Source organism: Crocodylus siamensis, chromosome 12 (assembly GCF_052110815.1).
Source record: "Crocodylus siamensis isolate JL-2025a chromosome 12, ASM5211081v1, whole genome shotgun sequence".
Taxonomy (NCBI): Eukaryota; Metazoa; Chordata; order Crocodylia; family Crocodylidae; genus Crocodylus; species Crocodylus siamensis.
This window is the reverse complement of record NC_143406.1, coordinates 24,503,331-24,531,173: the sequence shown is the minus strand read 5'-3', so window position 1 is coordinate 24,531,173 and position 27,843 is coordinate 24,503,331. Positions and strand designations below refer to the sequence as shown.

The following is a 27,843-nucleotide window of genomic DNA, read 5'->3' as shown; positions in this document are numbered from 1 at the left end:
GGTGCTGAAGAGAGGCAGGAAATATAGGGTGCTGGGTGCTGAGCATGCTGCATTAGGGAGATAGATCCAGTCCTGCAGGGCACTGGCACATGGATGGGAATGGGGAGGACATGAGGAAGTGATGAGTCATATGGTATAGCCATGTAGATAGCAATCCATTCCTTGACTGCCAAATCTATGTGAGGACTTAGGGGGACCCCTATGAGAATAATTAGCTGGGGAGCCATGAGGCTTAGCTGTGTCCTGCAGCCCCCTTTAGATTCATCCCATGTGAGCCCCCTCTCTTCTCCACCCCACGGGCATTGGTGGAGCCCTGGAAATGGAGTGGGGAGGGGTGAGAAAAGCAAATGGAGCTGGAGACTGGGACAGGGCTGGGAGGGCCCTGGACCAAAGCCAATGTGCTTGACAAAGGCAAGGGTGCCAGAGGAGGGGCCAAAGCAGGGGGCATCCAGAGCTGGCTGTGATGGGTAGGGGAGAAGGCACTGCCTCCTGTGGGAGCCCTGTAGCTAGGAAGGTGTAGGTTCCCAACTATTTCTGTGCTGTGAGGCAACACTTGCCTGCTGTTGTAAATAAAACTCCACTTGTTAATGCTACTTGAGACTAAGCTAAGCAGGATCACAGAAAACAGCTGTAACAGAACCTCTCTCCCCAGTGACTCATCACCTATAGTCTCTGTTGGAACCAGATTGTAGTGGCCGCACTGTATTCCCGCTCTGCACCTTTGAATTCTCCCCATACTCCAAGAAATAGCTGACTTTCTCTGTTAAACTGGCCAGCAATGAGGCAGTTAACTGTGTTGTCATCATCAGGCCTTAGGGGTAACATGCTGTTGAGGTGAATGGGACTGAGCAGGTCACCCTCTCCCAGAGGTGTCATTTCAAGCTGCCCAAGCACTCAGGCAGGCAACACTAGAGAGAGCTGCATTTCAAGCCAGCCAGTCCTAGCTCAATAAATTAGTCTCCTGTGCCCTAATTGCTGCTCACATGTAGACAGTGATGCTTTACTGTGCAACAAATTAGTCTGCTGTGCAGTAAAGCGTCTCATGTAGATGTGCTCCTGGGGCCAGAGACCAGCACACTGGGCACCTGTGGGTCCCTCTGCAGCCACCATCAGCGTCTTTATATGGCCACAAACCCTCACTGCCTACTTTCCATAGGGCAGCCACTATAGTGGACGGAGGGTGGTGAGCAGGCTGACCTCACCCTTGGCCTCCTTGAATGTGAGTTCTCTCATCCTTCAAAAGTGTAGAAGACTGTGGGCAGGCATCAACTCATGGGATAGAGACTTCCCTTTCACTCCTGGAATGCCTCTGTGACTCAGGAGGGGCAAGGGTGATCTCTGAATATGTCTGTAGGGGAGTCTCTCCAACCCCTACTCTGAACAAGGGACAGGAGTCCTGAGATCATGGGCCTGGCTGGGTAATGTAGCGTGAGTGGAGCTGAGTCAATGGAGGGGATGTGGCTTGGAGAGGGACTGGCTGGTTTGGAGAGCTGTGTCTTGATTTGACTTGAGGCACAGGTGCTGTGAGTTAGCTGATCTTAGCTTAGTGGGTGGTGGACAGATGACGATGGTGGTGATTTATGCCTGTGCAGAAACTAACAGTAGATGCAGATATCACAAAACCACCATGTCACCCACCCTGGCTCAACATAGGCACTCATGACAGCGAGGCACGTGTTGCAGGCTGGCACAGAGGTGCATTGGCCAGACAGTCCTGGCACTGGGGCAGCTGGGAGCACTGTCAGAGCTCTGTGTGTGTGTATCAGGAAGGATGGAGCATCTGTCTGTGCTATGCCTGGCTTTATCTGTCTGTCACTCGGTGCCATGAGAGACGAGCTTTCAGTGCCTGCCAGATTTTAAGCAAAGAAGAGGCAGATTGTTTTTGTAGTGCTTTTGCATCTGCCTTCCTGGAGCACATGGTTGCAGGGCAATAACAGTGACACAAGATGAACACTAGAGGGCGCTTCAACCTCAAATTCTGCAGCAGGGAAGTCCCTTCTGGGTGGCAAACCCCTGCTTTCTCTGTGTGAAGGTGTGGGGTGGGTAGTAACCTGCTGAAGAGAACAAACCACCCTGGGTCCTGGTGGGACTTGAGAAAGGCAGGGGCCCTGTTGCTGAGGTAAAAAGGATGGATCTGCTTCGGAGCTAGTTCTGTTGCCAGGGTGTCCATGAGCTGCTAACTAATGACAGCCTCTGCCTGTCCTTGCCTCTGGTGCTGGGAGCTCTGTGGTGGAGCTGGGTCAATGTCTTGTCTTACATGTGGCACATGCATGATTAATAAATACACCTGCTCTCGACTGCCTGTGGCTGGTGGTATACGGACCAGGCTGGCAAATGCATCACTAGGGAGGGTTTCTGGGCAAACTAGGACCCTGTCCATGACAACATCCAAGCCCCTCTTGCTCTGTCAGAGAAGATTGAAAGTCTTGAAGAGCCACTGCCCTGGCAGGCAGCCTGGCAGACATTTGCATCTGACAGGTGGCTCATCCTGCAGCCACTGGCTGCGTCTTCATGAGAAGTTGACCACGCAGTAATCTGAGTTACTGCACAGTAGCACTGATTAGTGCCTTTTTGTGACACTGACTGCTCAGTAGCCTAACACTACTGTGCAGTAGCGTTGCGGTTTTTGCCATGCAATACTTATAGGCTATACTTGCAGACTTGGCAGTGCTACACTCACTAGCACCACAACCAAAAGAGACTTGAGGGTCATGATTGACCCCAAGATGAACATGAGCCACCAATGAGATACCGCAACCAGCAAAGCAAACAAAACTCTGACTTGCATCTACCGGTGCATCTCAAGCAAAACCCAAGAAGTCATCCTTCCACTGTACTTGGCCTTGGTGAGGCTGTAACTGGAGTACTGCATCCAGTTCTGGGCTCTGCACTTTAGGAAGGATGTGGAGAAGCTTGAGAAAGTCCAGAGGAGAGTCACATGCATGGTCAGAGGACAAGAGAACAAATCTTATGAGGAAAGGCTGAGAGGCATGGGACTCTTTAGCCTGGAACAGCTAAGGCTCGGGGGGGACTTGGTGGCAGCCTATAAGTATACTAGGGATGTGCATCAGGAACTGGGAGGATGTCTGTTCATCAGGGCACCCCAAAGGAAGACAAGGTCTAATGGTCACAAACTCCTGGAAGAGTTTCAGGCTGGACATAAGAAAAAAACGTCTTTACTGTCTGAGTCTCCAGAGTCCAAAATAGACTCCCCCAGAAGTGTCTACTTTGGACACCTTTAAAACTCACTTGGATGCTTATCTTGCTGGGATACTCTGAGCCCAGCAGACTTCCTGCCCCTTGGGCAGGGGGCTGGATCCGATGATCTTGCAAGGTCCCTTCCAGCCCTAATGTCTATGAAATCTATCCTACTGCATGGTGGTATTGGGCTACTGTGCAGTTAGCATCTTGTGTAAACGCAGCTACTGTGTGAAGCAAATCAAATCTTCAGTGATGTTCAATACCAGCATTTGGGACCTGGTTCTGAGAAGAGGGTGAGCAGCACTTTACTCCAGAAGCAGACTCATAGAAACCCCTGGGGCTGGTACTGGGCTCGATACCACTTGAGAGGAGTAAGCTCAGCAGAATCTCACCCTTCCTTCACTGCAATTTTGAGTAAGAATTGGTGTGAACTCAAGAACCAATTCAGCTACAAAGCTATCTGGCATTGAAAGTGTTGATACGAAAGCACTTCAGGAGATAATGCTAGACACTCATTCTTAAAAGGGACTGTTTTTTGATGGCTCCAAAAAAGGGAAGTTTCCCACATGGAGTAGGTGGTGTGACCCACTTTTGCTTCATGTCTAACATAGCACATCAAATCTCACTGGAACTAAAAAACTCAGTCGCTGCCTCCCTGGTGGTTTGGGATCTTGTGGGAGAGACACGAGAGAACAGTAAGGCCATTACTATTACAAGAGAAGAGACCTTGTGCATGAAGAGACCCTGGGAACATCAGCTGTTCCTGTCCACACAGGCACTGCATTGTAGCTCTACACAGTTACAGGGCCTGGATTCCTTCTCCATCCTCCAAGTGCCAAACATAGTATCCCTGTGCCCTCTTGGCCCACAGTGCTCTGGGAGGCTGTCACAGACAGCAGGGCTGGTTCAGAGATATGTCACACATGTTGGGTCAGCAGTCAGGGAAGCAGGCAGGCTGACAAGCCCCCAGCTTACTGGGCATTGGCAGCCTGCTGCTTGAGTGCCTGAGTTAAAGTGCCTAAATGCAGCTGCTGCATAAAAGCAACAGCCTTTGCAGTATTCTGTGGGCTCCCAACAAGACAAGTTTCTCTCCTGCCTGCCCCAGTGTTCTTGCTTCCTGGTTTTTCATAGAGCTGGAAAAGACCCCAAAGGATCATCGTGTCTGACCACCTCCCCCAGGCAGGAAAAGGACCGAGGTCAGACAACCCCAGCCAGATGCCAATTAGCCTCCTCTTGAAGTCCTCCAAGTTAAGTGATAGCACCACCTCTCTTGGCAGCACCTTCCAGATTCTGGCCACCCTTACTGTGAAAAATTTCTTCCTAATGTCTAACCTGAATCTACTCTCCACTAATCTGTATCCATTATTCCTAGTTACTTCTAGGGGTGCCCTGGTAAATAGCAGGGCTGTGCAAAATGGCACTGTTCCATTTCGCCTTGAGTTTGGACAGTTTGAGGGAACAGTGTTTTATATCGAATTTCATTTTGAGTCAAAACAGCTGTTCCATTCTGTTCCATCAAAACAGAAAGGCTGTTTGGACACTGTTTTGAGTTTCGCTGGAGATGGGAAGTCAGACCAGCTGGGCTGACTTCCCATCCCCAGCACTACATTGCACTGGGGTGAGAGGCAGCCCAGCTGCTAGATTGCGCCGGGGGTGGGAGGCAGCCCAGCTGAGCTGCTTCCCGGGGCCCTGCACTTGATTGTGCTGGGGACTTCGCATCCCCAGCCTATGGTTTAAATGTTTCAACTTTCAAAACGTTTTGACCAGCCTCATTTTGTTTCGAGGCTATTTCAACTGGCTTTATTTTGTCCCGATTTTGCTGTTTTGACTTCGAAATTGGTCGAAACAGTGTTGGAACAAAATGGCTGGTGAAATTTTGCGCAGCCCTAGTAAATAGTACATCTCCAACTCTCTGTTATACTCCCTTGATAAACTTATAGGTTGCTACAAGGTCTCCCCTCAGACGTATCTTGTGAAGGCTAAAGAGATCCAGATCCCTCAACCTCTCCTCGTAGGGTCTTGCATGGAGGGTACTAATCATATGACTAGCCCTCCTCTGGACTCTCTCCAGATTCTCCACATCCCTCTCATAGCCGTTATGTCATGTTGTGTGCTTATGCAAAGATTCAAGGAGACACATATTAACTTCTGAAGAGCCACATGTGGCTCCAGAGCTGCAAGTTGGCCATCCCTGGCCTAATGCTTTCCCAACTGCAGGGGTAGAGGTGGCAGGGGTTGTTCTTGCCCAACATGGAGGAGAGCTTGGAGTCATGTCTTAAGGGATGCTTGAGGATACAAGGATGTACTCCATGATTTAGAGCTGACAGTCCAGGGTGGTTGATAGAGAAGAGGCATAAACAGCTGCTAGGATCTGGGATAGGGTGCTGGCATGAAGGGCTCCAACCACACCCCAGGGAATGCTGCCCCTGCTGGAGGTCAGTCAGGCTACAGTTGTGGTGAGCATTGGTTGGGATGTTACCCTGCTATGCAGGACAAGGAAGTGACACAGGAGTCACAAGCTGTCTCAGAGCAAGCATGAAGGGGCAATGGGGAGCCAGTCTGAGCTGGTGATAGGGTGACAGGTGCCCTGGGTTCCAGGCTGGGGCTGAAAGGGTGAGATTCACCCTTGTCATTTCAGGATGGGTGGCAGGATACAGTTCCTCTCAGTGGTACAGAGGAGGCAAGCTGGGTTGGGAGCCAGCAACTGGGGTCACTTTTCTATCAGGCTGATTGCAGTTTGCCTACAGAGTCAATACAGGAGACTGTCTTAGTAGGAATTAACAGCCAGCAGCTCACATCTCCTAGCACAGTAATGGAGGCCAGGCTGAGGGGTATAGAAAGGAATGGAGCCCCATGAGGTGCTGCCTGGCCCAGACTCTAGGGGTCTGCACACAGGCTGTGTGCCTAATATAGGAGGCTGAGTCTTTGCTTCCATTCTTGGCCTGGTTGTGGCATCCCTGCATGACTTGGGGCAAGTTATTTGGAGCCGGATTTTTTAGAATTGCTGAACTCCCACTGTTCCCATTGCCTGTGACGGGATTTGTGGGCTTTCAGCACCCATGGAAATTAGGCCCTCTTCTTCTCTGTTTCTTCATCTGTAGTTGCATGTCAGTGCAGTTGTGAAAGAGAATTCAGCTTCACAGTGCCAGCAGGAGGAAGATGATGACAGCAGGAACTTCCAGCTGCCATGCTGGCTGGCACTGTGGACCTCCAAAGTTTGTCTCTACCACTTGTGCTGAGTACCTAGGCTCTCTGTAGACCAAGGGTTGGACACACAGGGGGATGAAAAATCTTCACTGGCAAGCGGGATGGATGAGTATCCTGGTTCTGATATCTGGGGCTATGTTACCTTTGAGGGAAATTCCCACCAAACATTTCCACCTTTGTGGGGATGCTGGGCACCTGGAGTTAGTGGTTCCTCCAAGCGATGGTTACAGGGAGCAATTGAGAGACCCTCAAAGAGCCTACTGCAATTCCCCCCAGAATCTTCACATGCCTGTGCACTTTAGTGCCTTGGGTTTTAGCTGGTGCAGTCTCTTGACCAGCATGCTCCACTCCTACTCTCATTCCCATCCACTCAAGCTCAGTCCAAATCCCCTTCTGGAAAATCATCATAAAACAACTTTAAAATGTGAAAATTGCTCAGTTTGAACATTTAACTCCAGAGCTGCAGGCAGGGGATATTAATCAAATATGCAGTGCAGCAAGTATAGCTCACACTAATTGATAAGGTGCATCTTACCCAAACATATGGTCTCCATGAGGGCCTGGGCTTGATAGAGGAATGGCTGGGTTTGAAAGCCTCTGACCTGCCTTATGCAGCAGTTACATGAGATGATTTGATTGTCTCTTCTGACCTTAAGCTCCATGAATTTGCAAATAGAGCCAGTAAACATTTTCTCATCAAATGCTTATTAATGGAAAATGTCCCTTTTCAGGAATTCCATGAAAATAAACTGACAAAATCTATCCCTTTTTAGAAATGGCTTTTGTTGTGTTTCCTTCCTCTCTCCCCCAACATTTTCATTGGTATTTTTTCCTGGAACCATTTTTATTGGTTATTGAAAGCATTATCAAACAATTGTGGTTGTCAAAAACCTCATGCATCACCAGGGAACATCCTCTGGGCTTTGCAGAGCAATTGCATCCTCCTTATAGGTACCCAGATATCATTACTCCAAACAGCAGCATACTTTGTAGCTCTAGCTCAGGCAGAGGACCTATAATATGTCTGGAAGATTTTAAGTACATTTCTGGAAAGATGGATGGGTTTATTTCAACACTAACATGACTTCTACATTCCTAGGGTCAGATTCACTCCAGGGTAATCTATCTGATTCCACTTCCCCATGACATTGCTATTAACAAAGCTAATAACAGCATGTCTTGGTTGACCAGCACACAGCTATGAATCTGATCACCCATTAGGCTGTGGCCATGCCATGACACAGATGAAGAGTAAAGTTCAAGCACCTTTCTACTAGTATTCCTGGACTATTAGTGACCAGCACTGCTCTTGCTCACCTGTTACAACCAGGGATTTACTATGAAGACCCTGGTAGATAGTATTCCCACAGGGTATACTATCCCACAGAATACTATCCCACAGGTAATACTGTTAGTCTTACCTCAGTCCTGGGGAAGCTCTTTGAGAAAATTATCCAGTTCTGGGCACCACACTTCAAGAGAAATGTGGCCAGCATCGAGAGGGTCCAGAGCAGGGCCACTTGCACAATCAGGGAGCAGCAGGGCAGGTCCTATGAGGATAAGCTATGAGACCTGAACCTGTTCAGCCTCCACAAGAGAAGGCAGAGGGGGGATCTAGTGGCCATCTATAAATTGGCCAAGGGAGACCAGCAGCAATGGGAGAGTCCCTGTTCCTCTGAGTACTACTGGGAGTAACAAGGAATAACGGCCATATATTGACAGAGAGTAGATTCATGCTAGATATCAGGAGGCACTACTTCACAGTCAGGGCGGCTAGGATCTGGAACCAACTTCTAAGAGAAGTGGTGCTGGCTCCTACCCTGGGGGTCTTCAAAAGGAGGCTAGATAGACAACTTGCCAGGGTCGTTTGACCCCAGCATCCTTTTCTGTCCATGGCAGGGGGTTGGATTTGATCATATGCTCAGGTCCCTTCTGACCCTAGAAACTATGAAACTAGGGAGTCTGCAATCTGGCTTTTATAGAATGGTTTGGAATCATGTGAGTTGCTGCCTCAAACTGTGTTAGATAGTAAATGTGTTTGATCAGGCCCCTTTCATCTTGTTGATCTTAATTAGTTAATTTTCATAGATTTCATAGATTTCATAGACATTAGGGCTGGAACGGACCTCGGAAGATCATCGAGTCCAGCCCCCTGCCCAAGGGGCAGGAAGTCAGCTGGGGTCATAGGATCCCAGCAAGATAAACATCCAGTATGCTCTTGAAGGTGTTCAGTGTAGGTGCTTGAACCACCTCCGCTGGCAGACTGTTCCAGACCTTGGGGGCTCGGACAGTAAAGAAATTCTTCCTTATGTCCAGCCTGAAACGGTCTTGCAGTAGTTTATGACCGTTCGACCTCGTCATCCCTTGGGGCGCTCTGGTGAACAAATATTCCTCCAGGTACTGGCGGTCACCCCTGATAAACTTATAGGTGGCCATCAGATCACCCCTGAGCCTGTGCTTTTCCAGGCTAAGGAACCCCATGGCTCTCAGCCTGTTGTTGTAAGGTCTGTTTTCTGACCTCTGATCATGCGCGTGGCTCTCCTCTGGACTCTCTCAAGCTTCTCCACATCCTTTTTGAATTGCGGAGCCCAAAACTGGACACAGTACTCCAGCTGCAGCCTCACCAAGGCCAAGTACAATGGGAGAGTGACGTCCTAGGATTTGCTTGAGAAGCATCTCTGCATGCAAGCCAGCATTTTGGTCACTTTAGTAGCCGCAGCATTGCATTGCAGGCTCATGTTCATCTTGTGGTCAGTGATGACCCCCAAGTCTCTTTCTTCTGTAGTGCTAACCAGTGTAGCACTGCCGAGTCTATAAGGATGCTGCAGGTTTTTCTTCCCAAGGTGGAGAGCCTTGCATTTTACGGTGTTAAACACCATCAGGTTCTCATCTGCCCATTTGCTGAGCCTGTCCAGGTCAGCCTGGATCACCCGCCTGTCCTCAGGTGTGGATGCTTTGCCCCAAAGTTTGGTGTCATCAGCGAACTTGGCTAGTCCATTTTTGACACCAATGTCCACATCATTAATGAAGATGTTGAACAATATGCGTCCAAGGACAGAGCCTTGGGGGACCCCACTGGTCACAGGACACCATGATGAGTGACTGCCATCAATTACTACCCTCTGGGTCCGACCACGGAGCCAATTTCGCAGCCAGTGGATCATGGTGGACCCAAGGCCACAATTGGCCAGTTTCACCAAGAGGTGATCATGGGATACCAGATTGAAGGCTTTTTTGAAGTCAATATATATATATGACATCAATCTCTTCTCTTTTGTCCAGGTGATAGGTCACCTGGTCATAGAAGGAAATGAGATCAGTCAAGCAAGACCTACCTGCAACAAACCCATGCTGGCTATCCCTTAGGATGTTGGTGTCGACCAGTCCATTAAGGATGGCCTCTTTAATAATCTTTTCTAAGATCTTTCCTGAGAAAAAAGTCAGGCTGATGGGCCTATAGTTAGCCAGATCCACTTTCCTCCCTTTCTTGAAGACAGGCACCACATTGGCCTTCTTCCAGTCTTCGGGCACTACACCAGAGCACCAGGAATTTTCAAAGATCCATGCCAGGGGCTGCGCTATGATGCTTGCCAGCTCCTTGAGTACCCTGGGGTGTAGATTGTCAGGGCCGGCTGACTTGAAGGTATCCAGCTTCATGAGGTCAGCATTAATTGAGGGCAGGGGATCTCCCTCACCCAGACCTTCCTGTCCTGCAGCGGGCATGGGTGTCCCATGGGACTGATGAAAGACCGATGTAAAATACCCATTTAATAGGTTGGCTTTTTCCTGGGAGTTAGTTGTTAGTTGCCCCATCTGGTTCAGCAGGGGTCCAATGTTGCCCTTGCTTTTTCTCCAGCTCCCCACATATCTGAAAAAGGACTTTTTATTGTTCTTGATGCTTGAAGCTAGTTGGAGTTCAGTTGCAGCCTTGGCTTTCCTGGTTTGCTCCCTGCATGACCAGACCAGTGCAAAATAATCCTCCTTGGAGGTGAATTCCATCTCCATCCTTTGTAGGCCTTTCCTTGTAGGCCTTTCTTTTTAGCCTTAGGAGGTCTGCAAGGTCCCTGGAGAGCCAGGGGGGCTGTTGTGTCTTCTTGCTGCCTTTCCTCTGAGATGGAATAGACTTAGCTTGTGTATTGAGGATCGCTCCCTTGAGGAGCAACCACTCTTCTTGAACTACCCTCTCCCTGGGGTCATGGTCCCTTAGGGTCTCACTGACCAGCCTCTTGAGCTTGTTAAAGTTGGCTTTTCTGAAGTCAAGGACTTCTGTGTTGCTGACTGACTTGCCAGCTTTACGGCAGATGGTGAAGTGATCAGCTCGTGGTCACTGTCACCCAGCTTCCCATCGATCACTAGGTCACCGATTAGGTCATCCCCCGTAGCCAGTACCAGGTCGAGCAGTGCTTTGCCTCGCGTCGGCCCATAGACTTCTTGAGTCAGGTAGGGGTCATCCACATACCTCTTAATGTTTTTGAAGGTAGTTTGAAGATGGAGTGCTCTATGTAAATGTGGAGTTGTTGTTATTCTTCACTCTATGCATGACCCACAGCCTGCATTCTTCAGGCTGACAGCCCCAGTGACTGTGGGAAAAAGGCAAAGGGGAGGGATTGCTAAGCTGCTCGGAACTGAGCTCCACTTTAATTGCTCTAAATGAGCTGCTTGAATCCGTAACCAAGAATTAGCCATATCCTGGAAATATCCTGGTGCGCAAGAAAGACAGCCTGCCAGGCCTTTGTCTTCTGAGAGTTGGGAGGTGAACATGTCATTCAGCACTGAGGTTAGCCAGCAGTAGTGTAACTGTGATAAGGAAGGAGTTGGGGGTGCCTGGAGAGGGGATGATGGCCAGGACAGTAGTCCTGGGTGATGCCTTTGTGGGGTGATGCAAAAGCAGCCACTGCCACAGCTGTGGTTGACTGCAATGCTGCAACCGGCATGGCAAGAGCCAGTGGTGCCCCAGATGCTGTAAAGTGGCCCTAGGTACAGAACTGCACTGTTATGCCTCTTGGTCACTAGGATGGGAGGGGCCAGGAGGGGCCTGTGTCAGACCCTCCTTCTCTCAGGTTCAGTGTCCTGTGTCTCGCTGGGACACTGCTCCAAGGAAGCACCTAGCCAACTGCACAGGCCTGTATGTGAAGAAGGACATTTTCCTGTCCCTTGGGGGAGTAGCATATATCTATGATTGCTCTTCTCATTGATCTGCTTAATATTACCCCAGCATCTACAAGCTGCATCCTATATTGAGGGCCCATAGTGCTTTCTGCTATAAATAGTAAAGTCAATTAAAGCCTTGGAGAATTACAATCTGAGTAGATAAGGGGTTGGGAAGGAGACTCAGAAAAATTACACCTTGCCCAAGGTCACACAAGTGCAGGCAGAGCAAGAGCTTGAGCCCAGCCTTCCTGAAGCACAGCCATGTACTGTCACCACAAACCATTTTGAGCCCTAGGTCTGACTGAGCTCCTCTTGTTTGGACCCTGCTGTTGTGTTGGGCACCACACACTGAATCACACTAGTGTGCTTTAAGCCTCTAGAGTCTGGGCAGAGTCCAAGCACTACCCCTGGCTCACTCAGGATTTCTAGACATGGCCTCCAGAGGCCCTGCTTCCAGAGAATTGGTTCATGCAGTCAACTGCACATCTCCCTGGGGTCCTCAGATTCTCCCTGACCTAAACACCACATCTTCCAGAACTCCAGCTGATCAGGGCTCTGTTTAACTCTTCAGGGAAACATGACAAGAATAAGCATAGTGCCCATGGATAGGACTCGTACACCATGTTCTTGACTTAGCAGCATGAGAAATAGAGATATAGACACAATGGTTGATACAGACATTAAAAAACAAAACACACTTTACTGGAAGAATCAGTGACTTAGTTCAACCCAGCTCTGCAGCATCTGTGTAGATGGGATGCTTCAGCAGAGCTTTTTGGTGCTTTTATTTAAAGCTGATTCAATCTGCTAATAGATAAAAGTGACAAAAGAGCCCCACTAAGGCACCCAACCTGTACAGACATTGGATGAGCTGGGTCCAACTAATGCAATGCCTCTTCTGAGCATGCACTTGGCTTAATGTGAGAGCATGCCACATTTAAAGCTTAGTGCCATTTTTTTAAACATCTGTAAGCAGCCACTGTGGATACCCTGAATTAGTGTCCCTGCCTCAGTGTCCTCCCCACTCTGGGGCACTCCTTGAGCTGGAGTCAGGCCTTATGTGAAGGTCCAGGGCCCTTCTGTGTGACTCATAGTTTGTCACCAGTGCCATGGAGCCTTCTCATCCCAGCGCATCCTCTCAGACCATGGCTGATCCCACAGCCAAATTAGACTCAAGAGATACAGAAACCTGTTTATTATCCCTTCTGCTCACCTCAGTGCCCCTCATGTCTCTCTGGGAAGTTTCTCCTTTTGCCCTTTCTGTGAGTCCAATTTGAAATTCTCTTTTGTTCTTTCCACCTCTTTGTCCTGCTAAGGGAAATGGCTACTCTCTGATAAACCAATTCTAACATAAGCCACTTTTTGGTCCAAGTTTTTACCTCTCAATAGCAAGCATTAAGATTTAAGCAGTGACTGTTTTCCTTGGTCTGGGACATAAATGCTGGTGACCTTGTCAGTAAAAGTGGACACACATTCAGAAGTGCAATATCATACCTCTGGAGCAGCCACCTAAGTTGGATGCATACAGATTCTCCAGATCATGACAGCTTATATCCACCACAACTCATACCTGACCTAGAAACAGCCAAAAGCTATAAATAGGGACATCTGAAGAAAAGATCAGAGACACAGCTTGAAACATACAGGAGTAGGAGGCCTATGGAGTCATAAAAGAGAAAACAATGAGACAGACAGGACTAAAAAAAAAAGAAAAAAGAAAAGAAAAGGCGGCCTCACCCCTGCTAACTTTGGGCACCAGGTATGCCATGTGCTAGCTGTAAAATGATCTGCTCTTACCACCTCCCCTCAAGAATGAGTTTACCTTCCTCATGGCAGAAGGGATAATCTAGGTTAAAGTGGGTTGCTGGGGCGGTAGGGGGAGGGTGGCAGATTGGCTATTAGTGGAATGATTATTTTAAGCTAGGTCAAATGCTTCTGTTTGTTGTAAATGCACCCAGAATCGAGCGTGGGGGGTGTCACAAAAGCTGGTGTGACTTTACAAGCCTTATCTTGTTTATATTCAAGTGCAGAGAGTGTCTTCAAGACCAAACTGCCTCCCAATTTTCCCTATTCTCTACAGAGGAATCAAAATGAGCAGTTGATCGGGAGAGTGACACAGGCTCATGCATTTGCATCACCTTCTTTTGGATGTGCCCAGTCATTTTCCCACTTTCTGATCCCGCTACTCTCCCCTTCCATAGCCAGGCACCAAGCAGGACTTCCCCTCTTTGGAGATGAAGTTGCCGTGAGTTTCACTGTGGGATGCGGTGACACAAGATGTGGATTTAAAATGCAAACTTGAGAAGTGATATCCCATGTATAAATATCTTGAACAGAGCTAGGGAGAGGCTAGCCTTGCCCACAACAGCAGCTCCAACAGGAAACTCAGTTTTGCAAGCTCTGACAGCAAACTTAGTTTTGCAGGCTAAATCCTCAGTGGAGGTAAAACACATTGATGCACTGACTTCAGGGGAGCTCTGCTTCTTTGCACCAGCTGGGGATTGGTCCTGGATGTTTATGCACACAAACCTGTGCTAGCACAATGTGGCTGCCCTCCCACTCTAGTGGCTAGACTATGTGTAGATGCTTGTAAGCCTCCTCTTGCCTTTGAACTAATGGAACAGCTCAAAGTAACAGAAGTGCATGCTGTCAGACATAGAGCTGCCAGGCTGTAGTTTAAGCCATCAAGCCATCTGGATCTGCAGCACAGAGGTAGTAACACGGTTCAGCTGGAACCAGTCCCCAGTGCTGCTGAACACAGGTCACTGGGCCTGTCTTCATGTGTCCAGGGTACCTGTGCTAGAAGCATTGGGTTTACATTCAAGTCAATCAGCTACACTACATGCAGCAGCCTGTCCTAGCATGACATTATTTGTCTGTACCCCGACCACTGTTTGCAGTGATTGTGGCCCTTTCTGGTTTCACTGGGAGCAGTGAGCAACTGGTGTGCCAAGAGCCTGGTCTGGCAGGAGTGGAAGGAAATCCCTTCTAAGAGATTAACTCTCTAGGCCCCTCTATGCAGTGCCTCCACAGACTGACCAGCTTGGCAGCCTACAGTGCAAGCAGGCTGGGTCCACCCTGTCACCTCCTCAGCAGGCGCAGAAGCAGCTTTGTGTTTCCTAAGTAAAACCCACAGAACACATTCTACCCTGACATCCTGTGCAATGGTGTCTGGTGGGAAGCAAGCAGGGGCTGAATACAGCACATTAGACCCCACAAAGAACAGCTAGTCTGATCCCCTGATGAAGCATGGATATCCAGGAATGTCCCTGCATCCAGGCCATTATCCTTTGGCAGCAAGTGCCTTTCACATGGCTCTAACCTGAGGCCATCCAAGTTTAAACCTTCCCTACCTGCTCACAGGTGATTGAGTCATACCATCTGCACCTTCATGCACGTTGGCCTAAACCTGCCAGGCATCTGTGGTTGTATCTGCAAGGACTCATGTGTGTCCTACAATAGAGAGACACCCATGTCCCACTCCCTGCTGGAGAAGCAGCTGCTATTTAGTGTTCCATTGAAATGCAGCTCGCAATGCAAGAGATGCACACACACTACTCTCTGGCTTTTGTTCCCTTTTCTTTTGTTCTTTTAATAGAGAAGTAATTCTGATGGAAAGTCTATAGTGGCTTTGTGCATGGGAAAACATAACTGGCCTTTATGAAAAAAACCTGAATAAGGATGAGACCCTTTAGAAATTAATCGAAGGAGCTGAAAGAACTGAGTACAAAACCTACCTCTCCTACAGGATTCCATAGGATGATGTAGGGAGGCTGTAGAAAATTATTACCCTTTGTTCAGTTCTATTGGCGTATCCATGAATGGAAACCTAGCTCTCTAGTTAACACACTGGATTAGGATTTACGACATCTGGAGTCAATTTCTTCCTTTGCTACAGATTCTCCATGTGACCTTTGGTAAGTCACTCAACCATTCCTTTCCTCAGCTTCCCAGCTGTAGAAGGAAAGTAACATCTCCTTTGTCTCTTTAGCTTCTAAGCACTTGCAGACAGAGAACCGTCTCTCACTGTGTGGGCACCCAGTGCTGGACACAATGGAGCCTTGAAGCCGGCTGGGGCTCCTGTGTGCTGAAGGATAAATAATAGTGAGAGAGGCACATGACTATATCTCAGAGCAGAGGCTCATGGTTAATTGCACAGTAGACTGGAATTTGGGAAGGACTGGCTGGGTTAAAGCAAACATGAGATTCATGGTCTGTTACCTCCCATGGTGGCCAAACTAACCCAGCCCTCATCACCCCCAGGCCCTGGAGTTGGGCCATGTCTCGTGCACAGAGAAGGCTCCAAGCCTTTGATGCAGTGCTCTGTTGGCAGTGCCTCTTTTGCCAAGCACAAGTAGGGCCTTAGTGTCATAGCAGCATTTGGCAGTACATTCAAGAGGAACGTCAGAGCTAGACGCCTTCTCTTGGGTTAAAGTCATTCAGAAAGAGACTAATTGCTCTGTGCATTAAACGGGAATCTAATTTAAGCTGAGAGCATGGCAGAGAGTCACTAGAGAGTGCTCCTACAAGCAGCTTGTACCAATGTGTTCCCTATGTGAGAGAACCCATGCCCTTAGCGTGGAGGACAGGACAGGAAGTCCAGGCAGGAGAAAGCAGAGATACCAGCTTTTTGTCTCCACAGCCCAGATCTCTACTGAGATACTATCACCAATCTACCTGTCATACGTTTTTGGGAGTCACAAAAGAGCCAGCAATCTGGAGCCAGACACTAATAGATGCTGAGTACACTTAACCAATCGATATATGATGGAGAGGTGTTGTTTTACTGATCGACTGCAACAGCAGTTTGTAAAGAAAGAACTCTTTAACTCTGGGTTAAAGAGAAGTAGCTCTGCTTCTCTCTACCTCTTCCTCCCCAGCTCAGGCTGCTTGCCTTAGCACAGATATATTTATGGTCATCACAAGTCTTGCAAACACATGTGGAATTGTACCCAGCTGGGCTACGAGCTGGCAGGAGGACTAGGTGATTTGTGCTGCATGACAAAGGAATTGGCTTGCATTAATATACACACTGAGGTTGTCACTGGGATCCATCTGATCTTTATTCACAAGGTGCGGATAACAGCCAGCTGTTCACAAAATTGTTCCCAAACTTGGAAAGTGTCAATGGATTTCAGTGCTAGTGATGTATTTGGTATTCAGGCTAGGAAGTTTGTTATTCTATTAGTGTGTAGGTCTCTGGGTTAAATTGTTTCAATCACCCAATAAGGCACCAGAAACAACTCTGTGGAAATTCGGAGACCAATCAGATGATGTGAATAATGAATAGTAAATAGCTGGACTAAAGCATTTGCGACAACAGTTGGTGCACATTTTTCACTGAACTGGTCAAGCAAATCAAAATGAACTACGAAATGAATTGCAAAGCAGACACAGGGCTGTTTGTAGCAGGTCCCATGCCATGTTTTCAGCCTGTGTAAATGCACTAGCTACCCTGACATCGAGACACTATGCTACTTTCCACTAGCTGGGGATTTGAGTATTTAATAGTTCAACCAGGTCTTTCAATCATACCATATCATATCATAGAATGGCAGGGCAGGAAGGTTGTTAACATAAAGAAAGAAAGCTTTTGTCTAGGGCTGGTTCAAGGGGGAACATCTACCATAACCTACCAACCTGTTGATTACAGCTGTGTTACAGTTGCAGGCAGGGAAGTTGGGCTGCCTGTAGTTAAGACTGCCTGATGCTTTCCATGATAAGGGTGTATTGCCAGTTGCTTAAAACTTTAGCAAACTTCAACCAGGCTCAAACTTCCCATGCTGAGTGTGTGCCATAAGCTGAATGTACTTTGAAAATGGTAAAGCCACTCCCAAGAACAAGTTGAAGGAAAAAATAACTTGTTTTGCATGTATTAAAATCTGGCCAGGTTAAGCCTCTGAGAAATCTCAGTAGGATGTCTACACATGCGTTTAATACACATTAGCCTATTCTGATATGCATTAAAGCAACACAAAAAGAAACCTGTGCATTTTTGCTAATGTGCCTTTTTCTAGTACAAGCAGTCCTCAGACTTATGACACAATTGGTTCCTGAAAACCATGGCTTAACTTGAAACGTTGTAACTTGGAATCAATTTTGTCATAAGAAACAATGTTATAAATGGGGGCTTGGTTCCTGAACCAAGGTCCAGTACTCTATTTTCACTGAAAATACCCCAGAATTTTGTACTCGATCAATTATAGACGAGTAATACAGCTATACTAGAGTACTTATACTGTAAATAGCAATCATATTGATTTGGAAGGACTTCCTTGAGGTGACTTTGCTGGACTTTTTGAAAGGCTCTTGGTTGGATTTTTTGAAGGGTTCTTGGCTGGAGTCTTCTCAGGAGTCTTAGCTGCTGATTTTTCTGGAGTCTTGTCTGCTTTCTTAAAGAAAGTGTCAAAGGAAGTTTGGACGGTTGTTCTCCGGGGAGATGAACGATGCAGCAAACTTGTTTGCTGGCATGATGTCTCATCGGATCAAGCATTGTAAATAAAGTTGAAACAGGGTGTCAGTTTATAAATATTGTAACTGCGAAACGTTTTAACTCAAAATGTAAGTTGAGAACTGCCTGTACCTTGCAATGGAGGTACTGCATTTAATGCACATTAGCAAAAGTCCATTAATGAGAGTGTAGACATGCCCGGTGTGTATATGCTCGGCAGAATTATCAGAATGCATCAGCTAAATTCCCTGAATTTTCTATCGGCACAAGGTGCGTGTTAGCCAAGATACATGGGCAGAGCAGGAATTTTCCTACAAGTTCTGTTCCCAACTGGTGGAGTTTACCATGGTGCCAGTCATCACAAGAGAACACTTCTCCTGCGTCTCTAGTGTCCATGCACATAAAGGAGGACTTATAGTCTAATGTGACAGAGATCTGTGCTAGGAACATAAAACTTCCAACCCTGCAATGATATATGTGGGTATTGCTATCATTTTGCATATGGAATTTTTGTTGTTTCAATTTACATTTTTTTTTAATCTAGGAAGTTTGTAGGATCAATACCAACAGATTATTATTAAGGTTGCAATCAAAAAAAGATAGAAAGCACCAAAACGAAGGATGCCAGTGAACCCTTAACTCTACCTCCTGTGTCTATGTGAATTATTTACTATCACCAATTGCATAAAAACATATTACAGTTTTTCACACTGGCCTTCTGCCCCATTGATTGCCCAGGATGGAGTGTGAATAAGTAGGGCTGTGTAGTGAAGGGTGTTGTTTGCAAGACCCTTGCTTTGCTTGTTACAGAAGTTGGAAAGGGTAGGATGAATGAGGCAGGGAGCTGCAGAAAGAATACGGATGGGCTCATGGTTTGCAATATTTAAATACTAAAGGGCTCGTAATAGATATGATGGTGATCAATTGTCTTCTGTGTCCACAGGGGACAAGACAAGCAGTATTGGCCTTAGTATGCAACAGGATAGGTTTAGATTAGATATTCAGAAGACCTTTCTCACCATAAGAGTGGTTAAACACTAGAACAGATTAACTAGAGAGGTTGTAGAAACTTTCTTCTTGCAAGTTTTTGAGTGCAAGTCAGATGGACCTGTCCCCAGTGTCATAACTAGGGTGGAGTGACTGGGATAGCTGCCAGGTGCCAACCTCAGGGAAAGGACAAAAAAATCAGCTGCCACAGCAGATGAAGACAGACAGAAGTGCAGCTCCCAGGTCTAATTCATGGTGCATCACAAAAAGCACTAAGAGTTAGACTGGTCCTCCTGACCCAGCAGATGTTAGCTATTGGGTCAGGAAGGTGGGAGGTTGAGCCCCAATTTGGAGCAGATTCAGGGACAGGGGCTGTCTCTTGGCAACCTCTTCCCTTAGCTCTGCCCCCCCGCCCAGTTCCTTCCTCCCATCCAGAGACAGAGTAGATCTGTTCTGGGGTTTCTCCAGCCACGCTGGAGTGAGGGGTGGGTGGATTAGAGCTCCCCACCTCAGGGAGGGAGGGGGACTCCAATCCACCCACCCCACCCTCTAGCACTGGTTGGGCAACCCCCAGAATGAGCTTCCCTCCATTCCCTTCCCCCACCTCCTATTCTGAAAATAGCACTGGGAGCAGACAGATGTTAATGAAGATACTCAGCTTTGGAGTACCTTCATCTGAACCCTCGTGTAATGACAATTCAGATTGTTGTGAGACTGCATCCTTTTATAAAGCTCTGTTAGCCATGCACTTGCGTTTGGTCATGGCTGTAGAGCCAGGGGTCCAGATCAGGATCAGGAGCAAACTGTCACTTCTGTTCTTGCCTGCAATCATGCCCATGGCCCGGCAGCAGCTCAAAACTTGAAGTTGCTGTTGCTCTGTATGTTGCAGCTGCCCCTGGCATCCAGCTGCCTTGTTACGCTTCTGCATGTCGGGGATAGTTTAGAAAAGGAGGATCCTCCCTTCAGCAGGCAGCTGGACTAGGTGTGACCTCCTGAGGTCCCTTCCAGCCTTTTCTCTGATTTTACAGTTAAGACCATTGACTGCTGCCCTAGGATCCTGGGTTCTAACCCTGCCAATCACAGACTTACATTGTGATCTTGGGCAAGTCACATTTGCCAGATTTTCAGAGGTGATCACAGATTGTGTGTTCCTCATTGTCCAGATGACCAACTTGAGATCCTGGGGTCTGATTTGCAGAAATGCTCAGTACTCACAACCACAGCTAAAATCCATGAAAGTTGTACTTTGAACGTAGGAAGTACTGTTTAATGCAGAGGTCTCAAGTTGGGTAACTAAGATTAGTAGACAGTTTTCCATCTGTAAAATGTGGATAACAATACCCCCTCACATCTCTGGGTGTTGTGAAAATAAATGAATCCATGTCTATGAAGCATACAGAACCTATGGTGAAAGCAACATTGAACAGTGAAAGCCCATGGGGAAATGAATAATGTTTTGTCTTCAAAGCAAGGTCTGGATAGTGTTCAGCCAATAATCCTGGATCAGATATTGAATGATAAAGATGAAACCAACCCCTGAATAACACAGTAAGCATAATGCCTCCTGAATACTATGCAAGGTACAAGTCCTGAGGAAACACAATACATGGTCAGGTAGTTAAAGACTGTACCACACTGCAGATGTCCTAAAGGACTGAATTAGGATTGCTCAAAGGATCTTAATTCTGGAATTTCCTAATGTTTGATGTTGCAACCTTACCTGTACTCTTCTAATGCAATGTTTGTGTATAATTTAAAGGACAAGAGCCCAGATTTTCCAGTGGATTTTGGTGACTGACTTACTGGAATCAAGGAAAGTTAGGCACCTAATATCCTGTCCAAAGTTTTGATCAGCTGATGCAACAGTCACCTATGGAGGGTGTTCAGTTTCCTGAGCTGTTGAAAACTGATCTGGAGAAATCACTGGATGGCATACTGCATAGAATAAGTCTGCTGTGATGCCAGGGGCTGGACCCTAAAGGGATGCTGTAGACATTTGTTGTTTCCCCCTATCTATAGGTTGTAGTTTTTTTAAATCTCACTCTTGGTGGACAAGGGAGGACACCAAACATTTACTAGCACCAAGGCAAAGAGAAGCGGATAGGTACAACCAGCCACCAGTTGGGGCACAGTCTAGGTGAGAGGAGGAACCCCCATGGAAACACTGCATGGAAGAGCTTTACACATGGCACAGCAGTCTAAAGTGAAGCAGAAGGCAAGGTAGTTTTGTACCTTATAGACCAATTAAATTATAGCACAAGCTTTTGTGAGCTGGAGCTTACTTCATACACTAAAATGGTGCAAGTCCCTCCTGCAAAGACACACCCAATGCATAGCAAAGGGAAACTACCTCTCCCCTCCAAGGCCTTTCATGTGTAGCATCCATCAGGGATTAGAGCCCTCTCCCTGGTACTATTCAACATCTACCTGCAGCCACTAGGCGAGACAACCAAGTCTCAAGTGCCAGCAACATGCAGAAGACACACAGCCGTACCTGTCTTTCCTTGCATGCAATCATACTACTGCAGTACTTTCCATTTACGTGCATAGCCTTGGGGCTGGAAAAAGGCTATTATCCAGAGTATGCACTTACTCAGACTGGGTGTAAGCAATGCTCTTGAACAATAGAAACAGCTTGCTCTAAGCTTTCTGTATCTCCTTAAGGTTCCTTAAATTGTTCCCTGCAGTGACCTACACTGCTAATTGCAGCCTTGAAGTTGAAAGGACCTAGTCAGTTCAAGGTTATTTTAGAAGCCTTGAAACTGAAGTTGGTTTCACCAGTTATGCACTTAAACTGAACACAATTTACTTTACAAAGTAGGCAGTGGGGCCAAGAGCTCTCATGCACTTCAGTGGTTTGTGCATTTAATCGATATGCAGATGAGCAACATTTGCTACAGTGTAAGCAATGGGCAACAAACTAGGACTGCATTATGGGGATAAGTGAATTATGCACTTAGATGGCATGTGAATGAGCGCTGTACATTGTAACACCAAGATGGTCCAGTGCTTAGGTGAGATCAGGTCATACATGAATACCGGACAAACCCAAGCAAAACAGAAGTGTTGTTTATGGACAGGGGAAAGCATTCACAGTCCCCCACTGCTGTGCTGTCTCTGCCTAAAGGCACGTACCTGCAGCTGGTCTGTTCACTCTAGGGTTTACAAGTGCTCCTGGATTCCTTCCTGATGCTGAGGTCCTCCACAGCATCATTGACAGCTACCAATTTTCACTAACTTTAGCTGGTGAGGATCCTTTGTGCCATCCCAGGATTTGTTGACCTGGTCTCAGGTCCCCCATCCCCTCAGCCGGACTACAGAGCAATGCCAGGTACCTGGGTATGAAGCCCTCAGCACTTAGGGAACACCAGCTGGTACAGATCATTTGACTAACTTGCCTTGTTACCAGCACATCCGTCTGTCTGGTCTACCCCCAGCACAGATAGCAAATATACAAAATATGGAATGTGGTTCAAGGCCTCAGCCCTTATTTGCAAGGAGATCCATGGTCGGCACCCACAACATCAGCAAGATCCTCTAAAGCCCTGCAGTGAAGACTGCAGTCTACAGCTTGGAGCTCCCGACTCCGTGGCACTCCCTACAGGGAGGGGAAACCGTGTCCGCGTGAGGGCTAGCGCCTTCCCGGGGCCCAGCCCGAGACTGCAGCAACCCCTCGGGCACCAACGACCACCTCGCCCCTGCTACCCCTTCAGGTAGCAAGTGACCTTGCCTTGTGCAGCAGAAACCCCGAGTAACGCGGGGCCCGAGCCCAGAGCACGGGCCGGGGACGCTCCCGCACGCGCCGGCCCAGGCAGCGCCGCGGGCGGGTCCCGGAGCACGAGGCTCGCTCCGGGGGGACCCTGCGCCGGCTCCTTGTGCACAACACGCGCGTCCTGGAGCCAGGCTCCCGCCGCCGCCTGGCCGGGGCACCGAGCTCCGAGGGCTCGCGGAAGCAGCGCTGGCAGCACGGGCCTCCGGGGCGGGGCGGGGCGGGGCGGGGCGGCGCTAGCCAGGCGCGCCGCGGGGACGCGCAGGGCTGTGGCCCAGGCCTGAGGCGGGGCGGGCGGGGCGGAGCGCGGGGCGGGGCCCGGCCGAGGGCTCCGGGCGCGGGGCCGGTGCCGCCGGGTGCGGGCGCTGCCGCCGCCGCCATGGAGCCGAGCAGCGGCGGGCGCTGGCGGAGCGCAGGGGGCCGCCCCGCGCCGGAGCAGCCGCCCCGCGCCCCGCGGCGGAAGGACGGGCCATGAGCAGCGCTGCCGGCAGCAGCAGCCGCGCACGGACCGCCGCCGCCCCGGGTAAGGCGCGGGGCTCCCGGGCCCGGAGGCGATGCGGCGCCCCCGGGAGACGCCCCTGCCCCGCCCGCGCGGCGCCGGGGCGGGCGGCAGGTGCGGGGGGCGGCGCTGCCGGGTCCCATCGCTCGCGCTGCGGCCGCTCCTTTGTGTGCAGCGCGGCCGGGGGGAGGGGGCGCTGCCGCTGCCGCTGCGCCCCCGCGCCGGGTCGCTTTGGCCGCCCGGAGCCGCGCGGCCGGGCCGGAGGGGCAGCGCCCGCCCCCGCCGCGGCAGCTCGGCCGGGCGCCGCCCCGGGCTTGGGGCAGGTGCTGCCGGTTCCGCCGCGGCTCGTCTGCAGGCCCTGCCCGAGGGGCTGCGCCTGTTGGGAGCAGTGACCCCCGGTCGCTTCCGGGAGCCCCCGAGCAGGGCCCGGGCTGCGCAGCCCCTCGGCGCCGGTCTCTGCCCGCAGGTGGGTCTGGGAGGGGCGCGCAGGGCCGGGGGGGGCGGTTTCCTCCCGCAGATGCAACGTGCCGTTGATTTCTGGCGCGGGAGCCAGCGAGGGAGCCACCGCCTGAGCTGGGGCGCCTCTGAGCACGTCCCTTGGTGGGCAGGCGGCTGAGCTGCCCCTGGCGCCCTGCAGGACCTGCTCCCTGCCTCGACCCCTGCACAAAGACCTCGCAGCCCTTCTGCTGCTTGGGGTGGCGGGTGAGGCTGGCATGACACGCGAGGCTGTTCATTCTCGTTGCTGCCTCCTGGTCCTGTGGTCTCTGGAGACTCCTCTTCTAGCTTGGATTTGCTGCTGGTATCCTGGGGGCACAGGGTAGGTGTCCAGACCCCTCATGCCTGAATGGGCTGTGCTGTGCTGGGTGAGCAGGGCTGACAAGTGACCAGCATGGGGGGACGAATCCCTGCCACTGGTGAGTCGTACTTATGAGCACTTGGAGCCTGTGCCTGTGCGGCAGTGGGGAGATCAAGGGGGAAGGGCAGGTGAGGAGCCTTAGGGAGCTCTAGTTTTTCAAATGTGCCTTTTGAATAGTTGCTCTGCAGCAGGATCCGGGTCATGGCTGAAATGGCTTCTGAGGACACGAGACAGAAGGGATTGTGCTCTGGAGTGGCTGATTGAGGGCTGTGGAGGGAGGTGGCTCTGCTGACTTGATGAGACCGATTGGAGGGAGGGAACCGGTGGCCTGCGCTTGGAAAGGCAGGGAACAGTTTTAAAAAGAAAAGAGAGAGAAAGGGAAAGGAGAGGCCAGCTGGAGGGTGGGGGAGAGGGGGGGTGTTGGGCAGGTGCTGGTGGTGGAGTGAGCAGCCACTTGGACTGCGGCTAAGTGGACAGACAGGAGAGAGTGACCCTGAGCTGGGAGTTGAGGCTGGCTTGTTTTTTATCTTCGCTTTGTGCGATGCAGGGAAAGAACCAGCCGCGGAGCTCAAGCCTCACTGGAGAGTCAGATGCTGTGTAGAAAGGGTGAGCGTGACCCACTTTAATACTAGCATGTCTAGTGATTTACCATGTGGCCAAATTTTATCTGCAGGTAGGATAAGGAATTCCACTGCCCTCTGCCAGCCTTGGAGTTTTGATCCCAGTAGCAGGGTGCTGATTTATCTTCCCCTGGCTTGTGACCGAAAGGGCCACCCCCAGAGGTAGCTGCCTTGGACCTCCAGGCAGAGAAGCTGACTTGATGATGGGGAATGTAAGCATTGCTCTTTTCTAGGGAGCTTTCTTCTAGCAGGACTTGAGGAGAATGATTCTTTCTAGAGTGAGGAGGCCCTTCTGGGGGGGAAGAGGCACAGTTTGCAAATGTCCAGAGGATGCTGCTCCCAGAGCACTGGCTGCAGAGTGGGTGGGTGGGAGGGTGCTGGATTTCATGAACTGGGTAGTGTGGCTTAGGGGAGTCTGGGGGCAGGGCTGGTCATGGAAGGGAAGGACAGATGGCAGGCATTTGTCAGACAGGGTTTGTGGGATCTGCTGTTATGTGACTGGGGTGTGGGTGGATTAATCCATCACTTAGGAACCAGAAAACAGAAGACAAGGCAGCAGAGGGCCAAAGCAGGATTGCTGGTGTCAAGTAGCCTCCAGCCCATCACCACAGGCAGGCTCAAGTAGGGCCCTGCTGCTCCCTTTAGCCAGTCAGATGGTGTGCAGGTGTCCCCAGCTGGTCAGTCAGACAGAGCAGGGCTGACTGTCAAGGGTCCCAACACCTTTGTGTTAGGTGGCTAAAATCAAGGCTCTGGTTGGGGTGCTTTTACTCTGAGATACTTCTAGTCCTGCTTGCAAGATCAGGAAGGCAGGGAGAATGGAAGAGCCCGAGTTCATGGCTGGGTGGAGGGTTCTGTCTGTGAAAATGAGAAGGCTTTGGAAGGCTTTTTGAAGTGAGAGCTGGGGAAAAAGCAGCTGGTGCTGAGGAGCATGCGGGGCAGATAATGGATGTCTGCTAGAGACATCAGAAATACAAGTGCATGCAGTATGTGCCCAATAGCATGGGCTAGGGCAGTGTTAGGATGGAAGCAAGGATGCGTGACCTGACAAGGTGTGACAGAGTTCCAGGCAAATGGGCTTCCTGTTGCAAATGAAACTACCAGCAGCTGCAGATCAGCATGAGACACTTCAGGCAAGTGTGCACAAGCAGGCATTGCTAGGACTAGGGGAAGATCTAGAAACTCTTGACCTGTCCAGGCTGGGAAAGGTGCAGTCTTTGACTCCTGACTTCATGGGAGGAACAGCACTATAGATAAAGAATCGCTGTCATCAGGACTGCTGGAGGGCCAGTCCCATAAGATAGGTCACATAATCCATCATTGGAAGAATGCTGGCGGAGTATCTGGGTCCTTAATGGAAGCAGAGGAGTGATCAAGGCCGTGCCTACTGTGACACTTCATCTAAGAAGATAATAGGCAGATACCTGTTGTGGGGTTACTCTTTACAGGTTGTGAAAGTGAGATGCTGCCAGAGATGATGGAACTGCTCAAATAATTAAGTTACCATAAATCACCACTGCTGGGCGGCATGTCTTGGAGAGTGCTGAAGGAGCTAAAGAATGAAGTAACTGAGTTACTAACAAAGAGATGCAATTTATCATTAAAAATCCTGGGAAGCCAGAAGACTGGAAGGCAGCCAATGTTGTATCATCTTTTTTTAAAAGGTGCTGTGATAAGGGTGAGCTGTATGATGAGCCAGAAAAAAAAAGCAGATAAAACCTGCGGAAGAGAATTCTGTAGCTTGGAGATCGGTGTCACAGGATGGGAACAGAGTCCTTAAGAAAGGGCATGGGAAGGGGTTCTCTAGCTCTGGAGGACCACTAGAAAGTATGATCAGTCTAATGGATAAAGCAGCAATGGTCAATAGACTTCCTTGTGTTTTTTTTCAGTGGGTTGTGACAAAAATTCTCTAAAGATGCTATTCAAGGAACCTCAGCCACAGGATGAAGGTGAAATTCTAGTAGGGGACTGAGATGGAGCGGGTTGGGGGGGGGAAAGGGGTCTGTCATAGGGGTCCGTGCTTAATTTATTTAGTTGCCTATGAAGAGGATACCAGAGGGGGAAACTGTTCCCGGCTCCTGTTCCTAGGGGGGGCACCAGCGTCCGATCAGTGACGGCCCAGTGGCTGATCGCTGCTGGCGGCAAACTCAGAAGCGCCACTGGCGCTTCTCTTGGCACCCCTACAATCTCAGGGGGGGCACCAGCCTCGCCCCCCCACTCCCCAGCTGGTGAGGGCCAATTTCAGGGTGGGCATGTGCCCCCCATTCATCCCTGATGCATCGGCTATGGTTCTCAGCATGTAGGGCATGACTGAGAATTCACACATGCCCTTATTGACTGCCAAGCATTTGTATCTGATATGCACTGATCTGTGAGCTGAATCAAGGCCTGTGTGATGTAGATCAGTCAAGGAGCATTCTGAGGGACTCAGAAAGAATTGAGGAAATTGAGCAACATGGTGGCAGGTGAAAATCAGTATAGAAAAATGGAAAAATTATTCCTGTGGGAACAGATCAATGAATCTGCTCTCTAGGGAGTTGAATTGGTTTAATTTTCTTAGGAAAATCATGTCAGCACTGTTGAGCAGACATCTTTGAGTCCTTCACCATGAGATCAGAGTCGTTAAGTGTTAGGAAGGCAGTAGAGAGTGGTAAGGAAAATATGCTGTTATGGTCTGCTTTAGTCTGGAAAGGGGAGTGCCACTCAGATGTTCCTACTCTCTGTCCCTATCAGAAAAGAACAAATAGGGCATTGAATATTAAAAGGAAGTATGCTTAAATGGATGGAAAAAGCTGCAGCTAAAGAGTAAGCTTGGAACTCTCTGATGCAGGGTATTACAAAGGTAAATAACTTAAGAAAAAAAAAGAATGGTCAGATAGTTGCACAGGCAATCCAGGTTCAGTTCTTGCCTTTGCCACAGGCTTCTTTTGTGACTGTGACCATGCCACTTGATTTGTTGCTACCTCACTTTCGCATATGCAAAATAGGTGTACTACTCTCATGTCTTTTGCTGTGAAAAACCTTTAAAGTCTCTGTGATACTTGGGAACATGAATAATGAAAACCATGTACATCTCAAAGGAGAAAGAACAAAATTAGCATCTTC

At 49.3% G+C, this 27,843-nt stretch overlaps 1 protein-coding gene across 3 annotated transcripts in view; it reads left to right on the top strand.

Annotated features, from left to right (window-relative positions):
- SBK1 (SH3 domain binding kinase 1) overlaps positions 1-27,843 on the top strand; it is an 89,942-nt gene that overhangs the window by 21,272 nt on the left and 40,827 nt on the right. The window contains exon 1 of one of the 3 annotated variants that reach the window (XM_090024094.1): positions 23,065-23,289. The exons of 1 other annotated variant lie outside the window; for it this stretch is intronic. The gene's annotated coding sequence lies outside the window, so the exon portion shown is untranslated. Of the gene's footprint in view, positions 1-23,064; positions 23,290-23,451; positions 23,732-27,843 lie in introns of those variants that run through there. One more of the 3 variants, XM_090024093.1, reaches the window with a different exon arrangement.